This window comes from Meleagris gallopavo, chromosome 2 (genome assembly GCF_905368555.1).
Source record: "Meleagris gallopavo chromosome 2, MGAL_WU_HG_1.1, whole genome shotgun sequence".
Lineage (NCBI taxonomy): Eukaryota > Metazoa > Chordata > Aves > Galliformes > Phasianidae > Meleagris > Meleagris gallopavo.
In genome coordinates, this window is record NC_139405.1 from 51977396 (window position 1) to 51997277 (window position 19882).

At 39.5% G+C, this 19882-nt stretch overlaps 1 protein-coding gene across 6 annotated transcripts in view; it reads left to right on the forward strand.

Annotated features, from left to right (window-relative positions):
• Nucleotides 1–19882, forward strand: part of HIVEP2 (HIVEP zinc finger 2) — a 125807-nt gene that overhangs the window by 79992 nt on the left and 25933 nt on the right. For all 6 annotated transcript variants that reach the window (XM_085217153.1, XM_085217155.1, XM_085217156.1 and 3 more), the window contains one exon: nt 19266–19310. The gene's annotated coding sequence lies outside the window, so the exon portion shown is untranslated. The remainder of the gene's footprint in view (nt 1–19265; nt 19311–19882) is intronic.

The following is a 19882-nucleotide window of genomic DNA, read 5'->3' on the forward strand; positions in this document are numbered from 1 at the left end:
AATATGCTGTTGTACTTGCAGTAAGACTGCTTGTACGCTTTGGTGTTTGCATGGGAGGAAGGGAAAGATGAGGGTTCCAGTCCATCAGTTTATCAGTAAAAGCAGATAAGAGCTGCTTTTAAACTTCTCAGCAAGAAAGCTGTGCCTACAGTTGTGGAGGAACTTCCCATAAAAGCAGGTTGTCAATTGAAAGAGGAATTTCCATGGAAACAAGTTGTCTACTGCAAAATTTCTGTATTGCTGATTTTTATTTTTTGCTTTTGTCTTCTCATGGAAATCTCTGAATGAACTACTTCCCCTTAAGTCACCTTAGTCCATGAAGAAGATACTAGGTGAGCTGAATTGTTTCAGCTGGTTTCAGCTGTTTCAGCATGGTTTCAGCTGTCATTAAGTTGCATCTGTCTATTACTCCTTCTCATCTCATGGCAAATGGCAATACAGAAACTTAATGCTTTAAAAGTTCCTATTGGCAGGTGACCTTGACAGGCCTACATGTCCCACTGTACATTGGAGTCACCCTGGTGAAAACAGCTACTCACTACTAACAAAGCAATGTCTTGATGAAACAGGTTAAAAAATTGAGTCTGCAGTCCCTGGGACTTGCACAGCCTGCCTGTGAGCTTGTATTTTTGCTGCTCAACATCAGTCTCACAATTTTTTTTATATTTTTAACCAGTTATTTAAATTGTCTACAGTGGTTGTAAAACTCTTGGATCCATTCGAGATTAATGGGGAGTGAAAAGTAAGTACATTCAAGTAACTGTAAAATTGGCTAAGGTCGCACGATCAAAGTGCTTGAAGGACACCTACACGATTCTTGCTTTATTGCTCTATCTGTCCCTACAGAAGGCAGCTGGATAATAGCTAGGACGTTACTAGAGATGACTGGACACCTGGTGCTGAGCATGTGGGAAGGGAGGGGAATGCTGCTGACACCAAGGTGTTCATTGAATCACACAGTGACCTCTTATGGATGAAAGTTAAAATAATGAACGCATATATCACAAATATTACTTGTGCTTTTTAAAGTAACCCTTTGAATAGTTCATCAAGGTTTGTAATAGATGCTGTATTCTCCTTACGTTACTGTGTCTCCAGACTTATTAAACTTTTTCTTGCTGTCTCTCATTGGTTCTTCATCCTATTTTTTATATAGACATGCTGCCAATCCTACTGAAAGCACCAAACCTTTTGACTATATTGCACAGTGACAATCCTACAGATTTACTGATCGTGGCAGGTGGCATGCACAGAACACTAGTCCCTGCTGTCCTCAAAGACAGCATGCCCCACAGAAGGAAAGCATGCTCTGTGACAGCCACTGCATGGGAGGAAGCTCTCTGTCTACATGAGACTGGAGGCTGGCAGAGATTTCTCCACCTCATGTACACAGGAAGCAGCATGGCAGATGTCTGACGTTCTTTCAGGCAATCTCCCCTGTGCTTCTCAGAAATACATGGGAGCTGTAGTTAAACATTACAGTCTAACCTTTTGCTTGCACAGGGACCAAAGAGGAGCTAAGTAACTTTAAACCATTAGCTCAGTTTTAAGTATCTCTTCTGTGGGATGAAGGGCAGTTGACTCTTAACCATGTTATATCTTCCAAATGAATGACTCAGAACAAAAGCCCCATGCTACCCCTTCCCCCAGCAAAGCATAGTGCCAGTGCAGCTAATGAAATGAGAAATGCAAGAGACCTCCCTAGCTCCTTATTCTGCTTCTTTCATAGGATTATTTTTATTTCTCTTACCCTCTCACTCTCTGGTTTTGCCATTGTAGTTTTAATTAGGTGGCCTGAATCAGATTTCTGAATGTCAGCCACCAACAGCCCTGTTCTCACCTGAGGTTACTCGGTTGCATCTGCGGCCCTGAGCCCTTTTGCTTCCCCCTGCTCAACAGCCCCAGGCAGCTGGAGACAAAGGAGACAGGCCTGAAATTGAAAGAAGTTGCTCCATACAGTCTGGACGCTTATTTAAATATGTAAAAAAATTCCTTTGGCAGATAACTGTATAATTCTTTAGCATTCAAGACAAAGTCAAATACACTTTCCATACTAACAGCTAAGACTTAACTGTAGCTGAAAAGCTGAACACGGTTTCAAAGATAGATAATATGTGACAACACCATTTCTACCTACCCCCTCACTGGGGGAAAAAAAACAAAACTTTTCTTACTTTTCGCCCACTGTATTAGGTAAAATGTTCTGCAGTGGTAACTGAAACTGGAGTTTTCATTCACCTGTTAGAATTTAAAGACTATGTGAAAGAATGATCATAGAAGTTATTCAGACCATTCAATTATTTAAGTAATAATTTAAAAAAAGCATTTAGCAAGACCAACATTGGCAACAATCAGTTGTATTTCATGGTAGCATTGCAAAAGCTACAAATGTCCTCAGTTCTAAATTTAAGATAGACAGAAATTGTTCTGTTTAGCATGTGCTAAAATTATCCAACATACAAATACTTAGGGGAAGTGTAAAAATTAAATCCCAGTTTTTAAAAGGGCAGCTTAAAGAGGAAAGAATGCAGATGTAGCAGTATTAAATAAGTGCCATCTCAGTAAAAATTTTACCAAACACAGGAAAGAGTCATATACTTCATGTCTTTGTTATAAGATTTCTCGGAGAAAACACTCCCACTCAGATAGAAATTCATTGTAAACAGCTCTCTTGCTCTTGTGGTTGGTGTACTTTTGAGGATGCAGTAGCTCTTAGAAGGAGCAGGGTGCGTTGTGTAATCCTGTGACCTTATGTTGCATAGACACTTCCAGTTTTGGAATGTGAAACGTCTGAAACTGGGAGTGGGCGGACAAGAGGTGGAGCCAGCCAGGAGCCTGGGTGGCTGTGTGTCTGAGAAACTCTTCTGCTGGTGAGCACTGCTGATCTGCCAAGTGTATGGCCAAAGCCCTGAATATTGCTGTATCAAACCACTAAACAAAATCGAGTTGCAAACTGCCACGAAGTTATGGGGTGATATTTTGGAAGTTGAGCTTTTAAAACTTAGTTGAAAACAAAGCTGAATTCTTTCAGACCTGAAACCACAGCCTCTCAAAATGCGTCAGAGACTCTTGAAGCTGCAGCGAGGTCAGCTTCTTTCCCCCCACACCTGTGAGTCAGGACAACTCTATTAAAGGAAGCTTTTATTGGAAGCTGTCAATAGAGAGGTAGACAACATGCAGATGTTGAGGTCTCAGTGGAAAAGCATTTGGATCCTGAACCTACATAGATGGTCACCAACAGGAAGAAGAATACTATTCTGGAAAACAGAGGGACACTGAGGAAAAGCTAGTGTATAAGCAGAGGTAGGTTTGTCTAATTTCACCTTCTCTCTAATTAAAGCTAGGATTCAGAGTCCACACATGCTGGTGTCGTATCCATTTCTCATGGGGAACAAAGGCTAAATGTCCTCTGGGTTAGATGTCCTCAGTGCTTACCCACCATGCTTTCTTTACCTACATGTTGTGCTGAAAGTTATAGGAAAATAATCTTAGATCAGCTCAGTGACTGTAGAGGTAAAAAAAAAAAAAAAAGAAGAACAAGAAGGATTAGACAAAGTATTGGTGGGAATTTCAGAAACATGAGCTTGATTTTCAGGTAGTGTAGTACAGATACTTTTTGAAGTTGAAACTTCCTATTGTTCAATCACATACTTACTATTTCCTTTGCTATAGATCCAGACCTGCTCATGGGTGAGTCAACCATAATAGGGCTTAAAAATGTCAATGAAAAATATAATAATTATCCTATAAGTTTTTCCTTGTTGTTTGTTATTGCTCTATTAGCTGGACTGCTCTAGCAGAGTGTTAGCATAGGTAAAGAACCTGTAAAAAGCACTGTTGTAACAACTGGGCCCTCTGGTTCTAGATGTGATCTCCTTTTAATGCTGGTGGGTGCTCCCTGCTTACAGAACTTACTTCCACCGAAGAAAAAATATCTTGCAACACTGAAAAAAAGCACATCTAGAACTAATTTATAGTGCCAGTATTTTTATTGCTTCCATGTGAGATTGCTAGCAGAAGGAAAGAAATCCAGCTGCAGTTATTTAATTCATGACCTGTCAGAAAAATAGGTCTTGGTTTCCAGTCCTGATGAGCACCTTGGGTGAAAGGCAGAGCATGGTCCCGGCTGTGCAAAGAGCTGAACTCCCTGAACCCTCTGCACAGTTGGTAGAGCTGAATTTGAGCAGTTTTCCTGAGAGTATTGCATGTGGAGTTTTCCACTATCTTGAAGGTTTGCATTATACTGCTTTGATCCACTTTTCCATTTCACTAATGGAATATTTCTGTTAACTTTCCCACAAGCTGATTCAAGCTCTGTTTTTTTTTAAAGTTACTCTTCTTTGCACCTTTAAATTTTCCTTTATGTTTGTGTGTGTGTTACATTTTATGAGCAGCTCCAGAAAGACCTTTTATCTAGAAAGGTAAATAACCTCATATCTGAAAAAGTATAAACCAACAAGGTGGTGTCCCTGCTTGCCAAATGTTCTTTAGCAAACACTCAGGCAAAGAGACCTCTCTATGCAGGTACAGCTGAGCCTATATGTGAGTGTATTCATGTATGGAATGTGAGTTTGAGTGAATAAGCTGCTTTTGCAGGCTTACTGAGGCAGGTATCTGCTTGAAATGACATTTATGTTTTCCATTCAGAATGCATTCAGTCCAAAGATGGTTGGGAAGAAAAAGAAACAGAAATACATGTTCCTTAAGTGTAAAACAGTAGTTTATCTGTATATATGATGAGCAGAGAAGGGAGTGGAAAAACTGACCCAAGCACAGCAGCATGGAGGCACAGCAGGAGAGGCACAGAGTTGCACTTGTGGACCCTGCAACTGGCAGAGGAAGCTTTATTAGCTGCCACAGACCTTTTAGTGTAATTCAGCAAACTGTTTCCCCATGGAATGAGACATAATGGTGCTTCCCATGTGATCTGCCTGGGAGCCTCCTGTCCAAACCTAGTCTGAGCAGCCAGCAGGAACTGTTGCTGTTTTTGGCCTTTCTGTGGCCTTCCTCTTTTGGCCTTTTTCAGGCCTTCCCCTGCCCTTTGTACCTGCAATCAGGCTGCAGGATAGCAACATAACTACTGGCATCTGCCAGATGTTGTGTCAGACAAAGTCACTTGGTTCATACAGATCCTGTCCTTACTACTTCTTTTGCTAAGCAGGTTTACATAGAATATTAAAATCCTGTCTTAAAATTAGGTATGGCATCCTTGAACAAATCAATGAGAAAAATAAATTGTTATCCTGAAGAAAGCTATAAAGAAAAGTAATACACTGACAGCATCTTTGCTTTTAGGTTTTGCTGATCAGAAATCAGTGGCTGAGTACTGGATCTACCATCTGTAGCAGTCCCGCAGTCAAATACTCCAACTTATGAGGGTACGAACAGCAACTCCTGTAGCTTGGTGTAATGAACCAGCAGCTCTTCGCTGGTGCAAGCAGAGCAATTAGACTCTGCTGTAACAGTAGTGTTTATTATGCAATTGCATCCCAGGGTTTGGGGTTGTTTTACTCAAGCACATCTTGCTAATCCACAATTAAAATAGCATCTTCATCTCACACTTTGAGGTTGAGAAAAGGCTTTGGAAGATTTCAGTAGCTCTTCTAATGAGCTTGGTGGAAGAACAAAATCAAAGAAGGACCTTTTGTTGCAGCAGTTGGGCCATGACAGAGACAGCTGGCTTCTTCATTACAGCAAACATGTAGGTGGCTCTTCTCGTGTTCTAAGATCTAAGAGAGGAGCTGTGACTTTCCTGACACCTTTTGTTGCAGACTGTGCAGGGTTGTGTCAGCTGTACTGCATGCAGCACCTGCCAACGGTTGACCCTTTTCCTCTCAACTGCTTTGAATTAACAGGTTACATTTTCCTGGCAGGATCAGGCCTGAGTGGTGAAGTTGCACTGGGTTTAGGCAATTTAAAATGTGCAATTTTTTGCACTTGTTTGATTGTGGTGTTGATGGCTCATTTTTACCTGAACTTTCTGTTTGGTGTATTAGTTACCAGCAGCCTTTCCTGTTGGTTCTTATGCAGCTCTGAGGGAAGAAAGGGAAGAGAGCTGAGTGCAATTTGAAGGATGATCGGGGTGAGATCAGCTCTTGAAACCCAAGTCAAGTTAATGATGAAACCTGAGTTTTGTTAATGATACAGTGTAATTATTGCTGCAGGCAGGGCAGATACCTCCTATTTCTCATCTTTTCACTTGTGGATCCTATCTGATCTAATTCCTTGGCCTTCCTGCCCCAGGCTCGGGTCTGAACAAGGGCCCAAACTTGCAGCCCTAACAGAACAGTGTCTACAGATCTCAATGGGGCACACGGGCCAGGAGAAGGTATGTCATCAGCTGATCTAGTGTCAGAAAGTTAATGATAGGGGGCACCTAACCAGAAGGGGAGAGACCTGACCTTTTACCAGGCAGTGGAGATGTGTGTCAGTGCTCAGCATCAGCCAGGCTGGTGTCAGTGTGCTCCCACGTCCTAAGGTCTTCACAAGAAATAAAACGCGTTACAAGTCAAGCTGCTTACCTGCTGTAATTGCCCATAAAACATTAGTCCTAACTGTTGGTAGGCTGCCTCTATTACTTGCAGCTGGGAGATGCTGGGCCTGATCAGGGAGGTGTCACAGAGCTGGGTGTGCATTCTGGGTGGGTAAGTGGAAGGAAGCGGAGCTGGTGAAAGTGACGCTGCAGAGGGGCAGCCGGGGGCGGCTGCGGCAGGAAAAACACCTGCGGCAGCATGCAGGGAGATGTGAGATAGCGTGGCCCCTCCTCACCTAGCAACTTCTCATGCCACCTCCCCATAGCTCCTGTCACCTCCTCCTCTGCTCTTCTTTGCTGGAGCATGTTGCAACAACCACCTCCATTTGCTGTCATGGCCTACGCCCGCTGTCAGTGCAAGATCAACTGTGCTCTCATTGCTCTATGGAGACTCCAGCCCTGCAGTCCATGGTGCAGGGAGCTGCCGTGCCATCTGCTTGCATAGGCCAAAGCAAGGGAGTTATTTACACTCAGGAAAACAACTTTCCAACACCTACAGTTTAAACACTGGCTGATGGAGAAAATCCATGGCAGGAACTTATCAAAAAGAAAAATATCACCATATCTTGTTTTACTTCTCCTCTCTACCTCGCCCGTTTCATGACTGTTGCACGTTACACTGAAAGCAGAACGTTTTCCTGCCTTTGTACATCCAGTGCGTGGTCTCTGTAATAATCCAGCAGAGCCTCAGCCTGACTCAGGCAACGGAGTAGGGAAAAAGGCGGTCTGGTAGCCCAGGAGGCCTGGGAGACAGGTGGCATGTGACAGGACATGGCCCCACCATCCCGCCAGATCTGCATGAGCCTTCACTGCCATCTGAAGCTGCAACTCCATGCCCTGCTCCTCCTTGATCTAGGGCTGGATTCCTTGGGTGCCGGGACTGATCCAACTGAGAACAACACGGTCCTTATTTCCCCCAGTCACTTCTGAGTTAGCTTGTTTCTTGGTTTCGAATTGAATTGGGCAGTTCATTTTCTCCTTTGTACATTTTTCTCCTCTTCATCTTCAAATTAAAAAGGTGATGCATTACTCTTATTTAAACTTTTTTTTCCCTCCAAATCTAGGTGAGGGCAATAGGATTAGGTTCCAATCACTCTGCTTTTAGCATTATAATTTAGGAGTTCCATCATGGTCTTGAATATGTGGTCTTGTCTCTTATTAACTTAATATAAATGTACTGCCAGAGTATTGTCTTCAGTATTTAAACCCACTAATAATTATTTTTACATTAATATTTCCTATAATAGAAAAAATATTACTCTTCATTTCAGATGAAAATTAAATTGTCTGAAGAATAATGGCATCAATTGATTTATCTTGCATCTCACAGTTTATCTATTCTAGTAAAAAATCAGTGACTATTACATTTACTGCTGAGGCATAGGATTAAAAAGCAAAACTGTGATGCTGAACAAAGCATAGTATCAATGAGTATTAACCACAGCATGTCAAGAAAAGATTATGCTCTCGATTTCCCACTGGACTTAATGTTAAAAATATTATCTTATTAACTTCAATTACCATTTTTTTAAATTTTAAAATAAGAACAAAATAAAAATTGTAATGCCAGAATAATAATTTTCATTGACTCTTGCGTGTGAAGTTGGCAGTGTGTTACAGTTTTTCCTGTTGTAAATGAGAAGAGTCTGGTATAAACCTGCGCATTTTTGTTTAATCCCAGCCCCATAATGATTGATGAGAGGTCTCTGGAACCATACAGGAAGAGTGCATAATAATGAAACAAAACCCTCATGTAAGCTCAAGCCAAAGGAGTCACAACATTAAATAGAAAAACCATAATTGTAGAAAAGACCATTTCCTTACCCAGCTCAGATGGAGCACTAGAAGGTTGGCATATACATTGCTTCCAGTAGTAATGTTGCTGTAATATGCTTTCAACAGTTGCAGAAACTCTTAAGAGAGCCTTTGAGGCCTGGCTTATCTTTCCTTTGAGCTAAGCTCATATCGTGCTGAAGCATGAAGTCACCCTAGAATGGAGGTTGTTGAGTACTGTTACTGCCTTGCTGTGGAATGTCCTACAGCTGTTAAAACTGTGTAGGCTACAGGGATCCTCATACAGTCAGGTATGGCACTGTGAGCAAGGGTTGAGCATGCGAGCATGGGCTGTGAGTGCCCAAGGTGTGCTAGGGCTGCTTCTGGGTGCATAGAATACCTTTGAGCTCCCATCTCCACTCCTCTGCACATGGCAGCTGTTGCCCTGATGGCAAACAGGTGCCATATGAACACTGCAGAGGTGCAAGCCATTAATTCCTGTAAGTGCATGTCTTAGGAAATGAGAAATTCAGCTGTATGTTTGGAAGTGCTTCTTGATAATTTTTGTAAGATAATAAACTGTATCACTTGGCCAGATGGTCATTTATACGCATGTCACTTTATTAAGCACTGTAGGAGTGCCTTAGATGGCAGTAAGTTATATTTACACCCTTTCTAATAGCTCCTTTGTGCTGACAAAGGGATGTAAACTGGCCTCAGAGTAGGAGAAACTTGCAGAATAGAGCTGTAAAACTCTGCCAACTGCTTCTCATTAGCATGAAGGCCTACATCTCTGCCTCTAGTGGAGCACAGCCATCTCTCAAGGGCACTGCAATTAGGCAGTGGGTCTGGCATGACATATTTCCACCTTCCTTCAGTTCCCAGAGCCTCATTTCTGGTCCTTGGAGAAGTTTTCTGTGTGCTGGGGTGAAGGAGCTGTGCTGTAAACCTAATCATTGAAATGCCTCAGATTAGAAGCAAAAATAAAAAATAACCTCCCACTTTCAATTGTAAAATACAGCTTTTATTTCTAGGTCCATCTAGTATTCCATCTTTCAGTGGGAGCTCACAAATGTGCTGGCATGGCCACAGGTGTCTCAGCCATTGTGGAAGGGACAGTGGAACTTAGGGCAAAGTGGAGCTGCCTAATGTAGAACTGCATCAGGGCAGTTTTGAGGATTTGCAAGTAGTTGAAAATATGTTTGCTCCTTCTGTTTCCTAGTTCTGTTTGCCTTAAGTATGGATGCCTTAAGAACAAGCTCTTGCCCCTTTGCTATTGGATGTTGGGATGCAGTAGAAGTTCTACCCAATCTTTTCACATTTGATCTTTTGTTAATGTCAGTGAAAAGGGGACAGTTTCCAAACCTGAATTCCCCCCCTCATCTTCTCAAGTTTCTCAAGTTATGTTTAGAAACAGGAAGCTGTTTTGCATAAAGGTAAGATTGTGTTTTTAACAAGTAAAGTTGGTGTTAGACTGGCTAAATATACCCGCACAGTCATAAGCAGTGGGTAGTCCTGGCTATTTTTAGGCTTTATTTTTGCCTCTTTTTATTTATTTTTTTTAGTGACACCTCCACTCTACCTTCAATTTCTAGTGAGGCACCGCTTCCTGAGCCTGTATGAAACTTGCAATTACAGAAGGAGTCAATCTTGTCAGGTGTCATTTATCATACATTGCAGAGGGCTGATTTCAGCGAAGGAAGAACAAAGCTTAATAAAAAGAGAGAGAGAAGCATTCTTTTAATAATTTGCCCTTTGCAACAGCAGACCCTTATCTGATCACCCACGTTCATCTGGCTGCTGACGCTGTACTTACTTCATTAGTACCATCTATTTTTACACCTTTTGTGTCTTTTGAGGAACTGTGTGGGCCTGCTGGCTTGTAATGATTCACCATCTCCAAGTGAACAGGGTGTCCTCAAGTCCTACAAGTGGGGTAGGAAGAAAGAAGTACAGGGAAAGAGTTCAGTTGGGTAAGCAAGTTGGTTAATTGCCTGAGGTGACAAGAGTGCCAAAATATTGCAGTTTAGTTTAGTGAAAATAACTTATGTGCTTTTGGTTTGCAGCAGAAGCTTTCAGATTAAGAGCTATGTAAAGGAGCATGTACTATTTAATCCACCTTAGTGTAACTTAGCAAACATAAAGCCCTATGTACTTGTGTACATATTCTGTCTTCATGTTGATAATATTTCCTTTTGCTCATAATGTACAAGTTCCATTTAATACATAAGAATAACCCAAGAGACTTCAGGGTCAAATCTTTAGCTGATCTCATTTCCATTTCTGACACTGGAAAAGAGCTAAATTTGGTGGAATGGATCAAGAATGATGAAGGGAAAGAACCCTGTACGGAGTTGTTTGGAGGTTTCTGAAGCTGAGCAGCAGTTGCTTTCCGTTTCTGTACACCAATAGCGGTGAATGTGGCCTCCTAAAAACCCTGCTGAGCTCTCTTTCACCTGGTGGCATATTTTAAAGTTTTTGCTGTCCTTAGATTTCTCCTGGGCAGGAGAGATTTGGTGCCCAGTTGTGACACTTTGGAGTACAGCGTCATGACTTTATCTTGCAGGCTTCCTTGGAGTTGTTTCAAAAGTTAGTACATATGAAACTTGGAGGAGTGGATTAGACTACAAATGCCCCATAGTACTGCTCTCTTGTCTAACCTCGAGTGATATCAAGTCGTGAACCTGAACAGTGTCTTTCCCAGAAAAGCTGTGGTTTTTATCGTGTTAAGACCTTAACAGAGCTGTCAGCTTGGGCTGTGCCTCAAGTATCAACCTGTGCCATAACAGATGCATTACAAGTAGATTCAGGCAGTTTTGGTTGAAAATGTTCTAAGCAGTGTTTACTCAAGAGAGTGGATGTCATATTAATACACAGAGTTGATACATGTTTTATAGGAAGAAACCTAACTGCACAGAATGAAATATCATATGTTCCAACAAAACACAGCATAAAATGTATGTATATTTTATTGAATTTTTAAGAGGTGTTCTGATGCAATTGTATATTGTGCATGCTGACTTCCAACGCTTCATACAATAATAAGAAGAAAGTACTGTAAAAGATGGCCAAAGTAACTTAAAAGAGCATTTTTAATTTCTTTTCTCCTGTTAAGCACCCTGAGGGTTTTAAGCAAAGCAGCATCCTTAAATGTGCAGCCTAGTTAATATAAGTTGTATGACTGTTGCAGTGATCATAGTCTTTAGGCAGTGTCAAGTGCATAGATTCACTACTATAAAATGCCTGTACTGAGTCACTAGTCAAAAGTGAACATTAGGGCTGCAGGGTAGTAACTGCTGTGACACCTGTGGGACGTATAGAGCTTGGGGCTTAATATCTGATCTTAGCTGAGTTTTGAAAGGCTTCACAATTGATTGAAATAAAACTGCCACAAAGGGCCCCCATTCTACTTTGGGTTCATATAATTGAAAAAAAAATCAGTAGGAGCGCATTACCAATGCTTTGTATGCATCTGTTTTTGTTTTGACATGTGGTTGACCACAGGGCTCAGTAAATAATAACAGGTTTTAAAATAAGTTTGTATAATAAGCTTAGTGTGAGTAAAAAACAAACACCAGATCAGGTACTATAAATGTCTTCATATGTAATTCTTCCAGGGGTGAGTGCGTCCCTCAGAGTCGGTGCCTTTGCCCATTCAAAGAAAGTGTTTGAAAGACTCTGATATTTTCACGTTAAGTGCAAGTGGCTTCTCCAGTATGAGAGAAGACTTAGCTGTCTGCAAATTCTACAGCAGTTGCATAATTAGTATTGCATAACTTCTAACTGAAAAAAAAAAAAAAACTCACTTCCCAGAAAATTCAGCGATATTTTCCCTCTACAATGAAAATGCTAGGCCTGGTATTTTTTATTTATATTTCTATTTGGCAGCACAATATCAATTGCTTTGTGCATAAAAGTGATGCAATATTTACACAAATTGAGATATTTTTTTTTTTTTTACTTGGGGAAACTTGGGGAAAACCTTTGAGACACATTAGCAGGCTTTTACCAGCACTAGGCTGCTCTCCTCAGCTGCTGCTCAAGTCTGCAGTTCTTGTGTGAAAGTGAACACATGTCAAAATTTGCATGTAATTTCAGTTAGGAAAATTTTTGTATCTGACAACTTTATCTGAACTCTCCACTGTCACTGCACTTACCTTCTTACTGTATATGGTATTTTTAAATCTAGAAATCTAGAAATGACTACACAGCGTGTGCGTACTGGAATCTTGCCTTTTGTATACACTTCACAAGTGCTGTTAAATTCATAATTTGGTTAATCTGTCCTGTATTAATTCTCCTTTCTGATTAACACATTTTCTTGCGCTGAAGTAAGAATAAGGTCTTCATTCTCATTAATATTCACCAGCTCTTGTAAGTGCACATGCTTCATTGCAATCTGGGTAGCCCCACATAGCATCACTGGTTTATGTCCGAGTCTTTGCTTCTCATAGCATTAAGGTGTTCAGCTATCTGGGACTTTGTAATGCCCGCTTGTTTATGTAACAGTTTGAGGGCAACAGCGGGGCAAAAGCATTTTTCTGTTCTGCACTGCAGGCATGATGAAAAAGTTGTAATCCTACAAATAGTAATCGGAAACTATTTCACACTTTTTCAGTTTGGCATGGTACCCTCATTGTTCAATTGCTGTGGGTTGGAAGAAAGTGGGATAGAGCTGATTTTCTGCTTCTTAAGAGAGCAGCTCAAGAATTACGAGCTCTTTTGTATCTCAGCACCCCTTCAGATAGTTATACATCATTTTTGTGTAGTTAGTTAGTAAATTTATCTCACCCCTGAGTGAAATTCATTCTTGTGCAGATTAGGACCGATGAGATTATGCATTGTATCAAACTAACTTCAGTCATCAAAATGTTGTTCAAAGAGGACTTTGGTGGTGTGCATCTCTTTCTGACTGTCCTCTGCATGGAAGCTGTTGTGGTGTGCCACTGTATGTTCTGATTCAAAAACAAATGGGGAAAAAAAAGCAAAGACAGTGCTATTTTGTGTTGCCTTATGAATTTTAAATAATGCTGAAGTGTGGGCTGTCAGATCTGCCATTTCTCTGCCATCACATTTGAAGTTCTACGTGGGAAACTATAGGTATTTTACCCATCCATTTTTGTTTCTTAACTTTATCTCCAAGGAATTAAGTGGCAGTGTGAACAGACTAGCAGTTTATATACTTCTTCTGTTTAGTTTCACATCTCAATAATCACAATTATTTGCTTCTGTGTTGAGATAGGTTCAATATGTCTGTGCTGGAATACAGCCAGACAAGGTAAGTTTTGTATGACATGTTGAAATTGAAGCATCTCTGACAAAATGCCACATGCTCAGCAAGGTTAGGGAACCAGAAGCAGAATATTTACCTATTCTATTAAAAGCACTGGTCTCAGAAAGATCAATTAACTCCTAACTGACTGACAAGATTGTTTGTCCTGTAGACTGTTTTGACAACTCTTTGATAGCAGTTATTTGTTCAGTGAGATGAACTGTGATTAGTTTGGGAACTTGTAACTATAAAGGAAGTGTTTAAGATGAATTTGGCTCCTGTATAGCTTTTCTTTTTTTTTTTCTCTCTCTCTCCCCGTCCCCCCTATTCCCCCCCCCCCTTTTTTTTTTATAGTCATCCTGTGGAAATAAGTCTGTGTTCAGTTGGACTTTGGCAACGTGAAAGCTTTTTTTATACATTTTTTCCATCCGGTAGTAATGTGTACATTATGTATGATGCTGAAACAGGAAATAGCGATGTTCTTAAGTGAGCAATCTGTGTCATTACAGTGAAAAGGTCAGTGTTAAGGCATTTCTGCTGTAGGGTTCTTCTGTGGCTTCTTAAAATATACACTCAACTTGAATTTAAGTTTTTTTGGAGTGCTATTTTTCAATAGAGAGTGGCAATTTGAAATTACATTTGAAATACTTAACATAGCAATAAGTGAGTTCAGCTGTGCTTTGAGCACTTAGGACAAAAGCCAGCATCTCTTACAGAAAATCTATTTTCTTACTAATATGTAATTGAAAATGTATTGCAATATGTATTATGAGCTTCTCTTAGAGGTGTTGGATTAGTTTATTTTCAGTTTGTCATAAATAACCTCAGATATTTAGTATGTAGGATGATAAAGTTTAAACCTAAGCAGTGTCTGATTCTGTTTGTTTTTATGAGGAATAAGTCTGGCGTTATGTCCTTGGATTTGGTGCTCATTGCTTCATATTAATACCAGGATAATGTAGAACAGCAGTTGGCTCTTACTTTGACTTGCTGTTGAAATAATTTGTCTCCTGTTAGTCACTCCAAGTCATATCTTATATCTGGCAAAAGCATCATGAAGTCAAATGAAAGTCTCTTGCTTGATGCCTGAATTTTCAGTAAGGTAGCCACAGAAGGGATATATAGCAATCTGAAGATGAGCAAGGTAAAGCCTTCATATGAATGAAATAATCAATGCTACTACAACTAACTAAAAAGTGCTATTGTATACTATTTCTCAACTTTCAATATTATAGAATATTTCTTAAAATGAGAGCAAGATTTAGTGCAAACACAAATCAGATATAAGATTTTATACTGCTTCTAGATTTACATGCACAGATCCCATCCCCTGGAGCCAACAAGTACCAATGACACAGATTGTGTGTTCATAGAAACTTGAGAGTATAAGCCTGAAATTAACTTGCAGTTTCATAGATGCTTTTGTAACTGCACCTTCAGAGTCAGTCTCTTCAGATCCTGAATTCTCAGGGAATTCATGTGAGCACGAGTATTTACCTAACATAGAAATGAGTAACAGGTTGTGCACTATAGTTTCTTTTCAAGCAATTTTAGTACGGTTTCTTTGAATATTTAATAATAAATTCACAGTGTACTTGCTGGGCAGTATTTTTTTTTTTTTTTTACTAGTACTTTTAAATGATATTTAACAGATATTGTAAACAGTCATTCAGCTGCCCAAATTTAAAAATGTGTTTTATTCTAAATGTAGAACTCTGATTTTCTGTCTAATTTTGGAAAATGGTAATATATTCAGTAAAATGCTGAAATCCAGAGGGGAGGCAGAATATCAGGGGTGGAATTAAACAAACAAGTCAGAGTAGTGTCTTTAAGTGTAAAGAGGTAGTAGTGATTTCAATATAGAAAGTAGTAGATGAAAATAAATACACCTAACCTGTTTTAAAAGGGCTGCCATGGAATTGCATGTGTGAATGCAAGTCTCATATTGCTGTTGAACTGCAGCTAAAGCACAGGAATCTTTACATTCCCCAGTAAAGCAAGATTTTGCCAAGTGCCAGTGGTTGACAAAGGAATTTACAGTCATTCCTAGAGGTGTTTAAATTGACAGGTAGAAGGCCAGCTACAAAACCACAGTCAGAAGGGACCTCTGGCTAAGGATCTGAAAATATGAAGAGAATCTCTCTGAGTAGCCTTTTTACAAAGCTGGGTAATAGAAAAAGTATTTATTTTTCCTTATCTTTTTAGTAAGTGCAGGTCGAAGACTGAAGAAAATGATTTTACATCTTGATGAAATTGTCAAGTGTGGTGTCAAACAGTATAAAAAAACTAGTATTCGATTATCATTACTTCATTTGTGCAAAATGTCAAAACATACCCAAAAGTCTGCAGTCCTTTTGTTACCTTGCTACACTGCACAAGAAAACTCAGCCCACAACTGAATTTGTAACCTTGTACAGAAAGATAAAGGCATTTGTTTTCTTGCTGGTTAAATCCTTTGGTTCAGAGATGCATATCTACTGCTGGTGGAAAGCTCTTTTGCAAATTGAGCTCATTGTAACTTCACTTAGGTAGAAGAAACTACAAATCTGTATTCTGGTAGAGTTCCGAAGCCTTTACTTTTTTATCTTTTTTTTTTCTTTTCTTTTCTTTTTTTCTCACATTGTCCTTTCCATACAGCTCTGTGGGTATATCATTAGTGGAGCAGAAGGAAACATGGGGTAGGATGGCAAGCCGAAGGTATGCTCTTCTTCTTCCCAAAAGGCCAAGTCAGTTTCATTCTCACTTGCAGGTGTGGAATAGCTCAAAGGTGGTCTGCTTCCTCTGTAAGGCTGACTGGCTGCTGGTCTCATCCCAGACATAAACTAAGCTTGGCTAATAAGGGTCTTGGCAGAGGTCTTTATGTGAGTGTAGGGATTTTATAGGAGCCACTGCAGCAGCTTGTCTCTACTAACTGATGTCCTATAGAATATGAATTCCTCAGGGGCCAGTTACAGTGGTTTTAGGACAGCTTTGTGCTGGCAGGGATGGATAGGAAAGATTTAAAGCAAGGCTGGATCTGACCCTTACTCCTTACTCTAGAGTCAATATTTATTCTGTATGGTGCACTCAGGATTTAGCTGGGAAGACATAAGCTTCCAATTTGTTCACTTGCAAGAGCTGTAATGTGAGCTACAAATTGAGAAGTAGTAAAAGTTGTATTTTGCCAAACCTTATTTTAAAGCTGTTTAGTGTAACCATTTTAATGATCTGGGGGAAAAAAAAAAAAAAAAGAAAGGAAGAAAGGAAAAGGAAGAATCCTGAAGCTGGAGCTCTGTAGCCAACCAGATCTGTGTCTCTTATATTTAGCTCAGAGGCACATTAGGAACAGAAATGACAGAGTAATTCTCCTTTCTAGAAAGTTTTAAACACCTTGATTTAGTAGGTGCATCTGACATAAATACAGTTCCCAGTTTCCCAGTAATGTCCTTGTACTCAAAGTTGCAGAGAAGTGAAATGCCCTGGTTTGAGGCAGGCAAATAGTGCAGTCAGTGTGGTGGGAGATCTGGCCGCTGGGCCACATTCCAATGGGAACCTGGCTTGGGCCAGTTCCAGGGAGGCCTTTGCAGCCAGTGGCAAACGATGTGCTCGGCGTAGCTCATGCACGCTGTCTGATCCCCGTAGGTGGGCTCCTCTCGGCCACTGCAGTGAAGCCAAACGGCGCCAAAAGCATTAAAGAAAATGTGCGTTTCTATCATCCTTAGTTCACTACTTTCATCCTCAGTTCACTGCTCTCAAATATGAAATTTCTGAAATATAGAGAGCTTCTGTCTATTGAAGAATATATTTTTGATGAAGAGCAATACTGAAAAGTGTATTTACAGTATTTTCCAAAGGAGACACATTAATCAGTTGGAATTTGGAAGTCTCTTGTTGGCTTAAGTTAGTCTATGGATGCAGGAAGATGAGATAAAAGCTTAACTGGAAAAAACAGACAGAATGCAAACTAGCTTTGCAGTGTGTTGGATTTCTCCAGTAAAACTTAGTCCTAGGAAAAAAAGAGAAATAATATTAAAACCATCTTTGACACAGGGTGGATAACAGTTCAAACCAAACCAGAAATGACTTTGTTGATTCTGGTAAAGGATTTATTTTCCCCAGGAGAAAGACGTTGGCCAAACTTAAGCCATCAATAATCCCTGTAATTAGTGTATACCTGTTTCATAGTGTAGGTTGAAAAATCATATCGAATGTTCTGAAAATAGTAAGGATCACCAAATAACTTGAACTCTGGAACTAAACTGGAATTGATGGAAGTGTACTAGCATAATCTTTTGTTCAAATAAAACTCTTGCTGTCTTGTTTCTGTGATTGACAGATTTATTCTCTGAATACGTTCTTGGCAGTGGGAACATAGAAGCAAAAGGATGTTTCCATCTTCTAGAAATTTTTTCTTCACCATTTGCAAAATTGCCTAATAAGGAAAAATGTACTTTTATTTGAAGATAGCTAGTGATTTTATGCTCTTTTGCATAGGAACATTCCCCCGTGTCCTTTTTGATTGCTAGTGGGTGGCACAGTAGTGATTCTCTTTACATCAAGTCATAGATGGAGCTTTACTAATATCCATTTGTTATTTGAAAATATTATTATGCAAAAGTATTAATCACTTATTGTGATTACAGAGAGCTAAAATATCTTTTTACTTTTGATGAGTTTCTTAATTTATTTATCTTACTATTTTATCATCTGTTGGTTTTATTCAGTGGAGAAGGAATAAGTGTTTTAACTGTTTTTCTAATAGTTTCTTACCAGAGGTTATACTAACCCATATCCCCTCCCCTGCCACCAATACTTCAGATCTAAAGATCTCTTCTTAAAATCGATGAAAGTACTCTAGATTTTGACCGAAATAAAACCTCTGAAGAAAACTAATAAATATTGCATTTGTTATCCAAATTGAACAAACATCCTTTTTTAACAAAACAAAAGGAAATTCTATTTTTGAAATTGGATTTGTTGAAAACTGCATGGGAGAATCCTCCTTCTGTACTTCAAGGGGGAACTTATCCTTCAGCTGAGCCAGACACCAGTCAGTTCTCCTTTTTTGGGTGTCTCTCTTGTGGTGGTCTTTTCTGTAATGCATCATCCTGCAGTCAGATGATGGTCAGACAGGTGGCAAATTATAGCAGGTACAAAGTCTTTTCAACATGCACTTGGTTTGTAGGTTTCTCTTTTGAGGAGGCAGCCATATGTTCTTGAGCAGTCTCTCACTGATATTAACTGAATTGAGATCTTACTTGCATTTCACTACTTTTCTTGTACCTTTATGGTGACAACATGGCTGGGATTTCATCCTGGTCCCTGAAACATTTAATGAGTAGCCTGGAAGGCCTGAAAGTATTAGCTGGAAAGAGCTATTGAAAGGGGATTTGTCAATAGGATTCAGGGATAATCCAGGCTTAGTAAGGGTGTAGGAATGAAGAGTGACATTGGGCATCTCTCTTTCTACAGATTCAACAAGGTTAGACTGCTCCAGTTTAGAAGCTGTCCTTAAAAGGCTCTTAAAAAGGTTCATGCTCATATTCTGCAAAAGGTACTGGCTCAAACGTCTGAGATGCAATATGACATTTTTTCCAGGAGATGGATGAATTAAGTTTTCAGGCCTTAACTGTAAATAATAGAAAACTTTCTTCAGCATTCATACTTAATATCAATAATTTCTTATGCCAGTATTTTTTTTTTCTACAGGAAATCTGAAGATAGTCATGACTATTAACTGCCTACAAGATGCAGGTAATTGTTTTATACCAGAAAAAGGCATATATTTTCATTCCCTCTGAGTTTTCCTGCACTTCTCTAGTGTTTCTTCAAGCTCAATTCAGTTTTTCCACTGTGGGAATTAAAAATATTCCAGTATCTCTAATACTGTGAAATTTTTTTTAGCCTTTTTTCTCACTGTTTCAACATCTTGACTGTCTTTATAATTTGCACTATTTCATCCAGAAAATATCCTTTTTGGATAATATGGAAGCTTATGTTGTTCTTCAAAAATTCAAATGCTGTACTTGTCTGTGAAATTTATACCACCAAATTTTCTTCTTTGTAATAGAACTTTGGAATCACATTGCACCTAAGTATAAAGCCTGCATATATAGCTGGATGGAAATGTTTCAATGTGGAAACTTAAAACACTGAAGTCACTTAAAAACAGTCACAGCTCGTTTCTCCAATGTGTGTTTTACCTCAAGCAAGACATTCTCACTAAAATTTAATATAATGGTCAGAAAATGAAGATGTGGAAAGGTACCAATACTGTTGTGATCAGAATACTTAGTTGATGTAGCTTTTGACTGATTAAAAGCAGT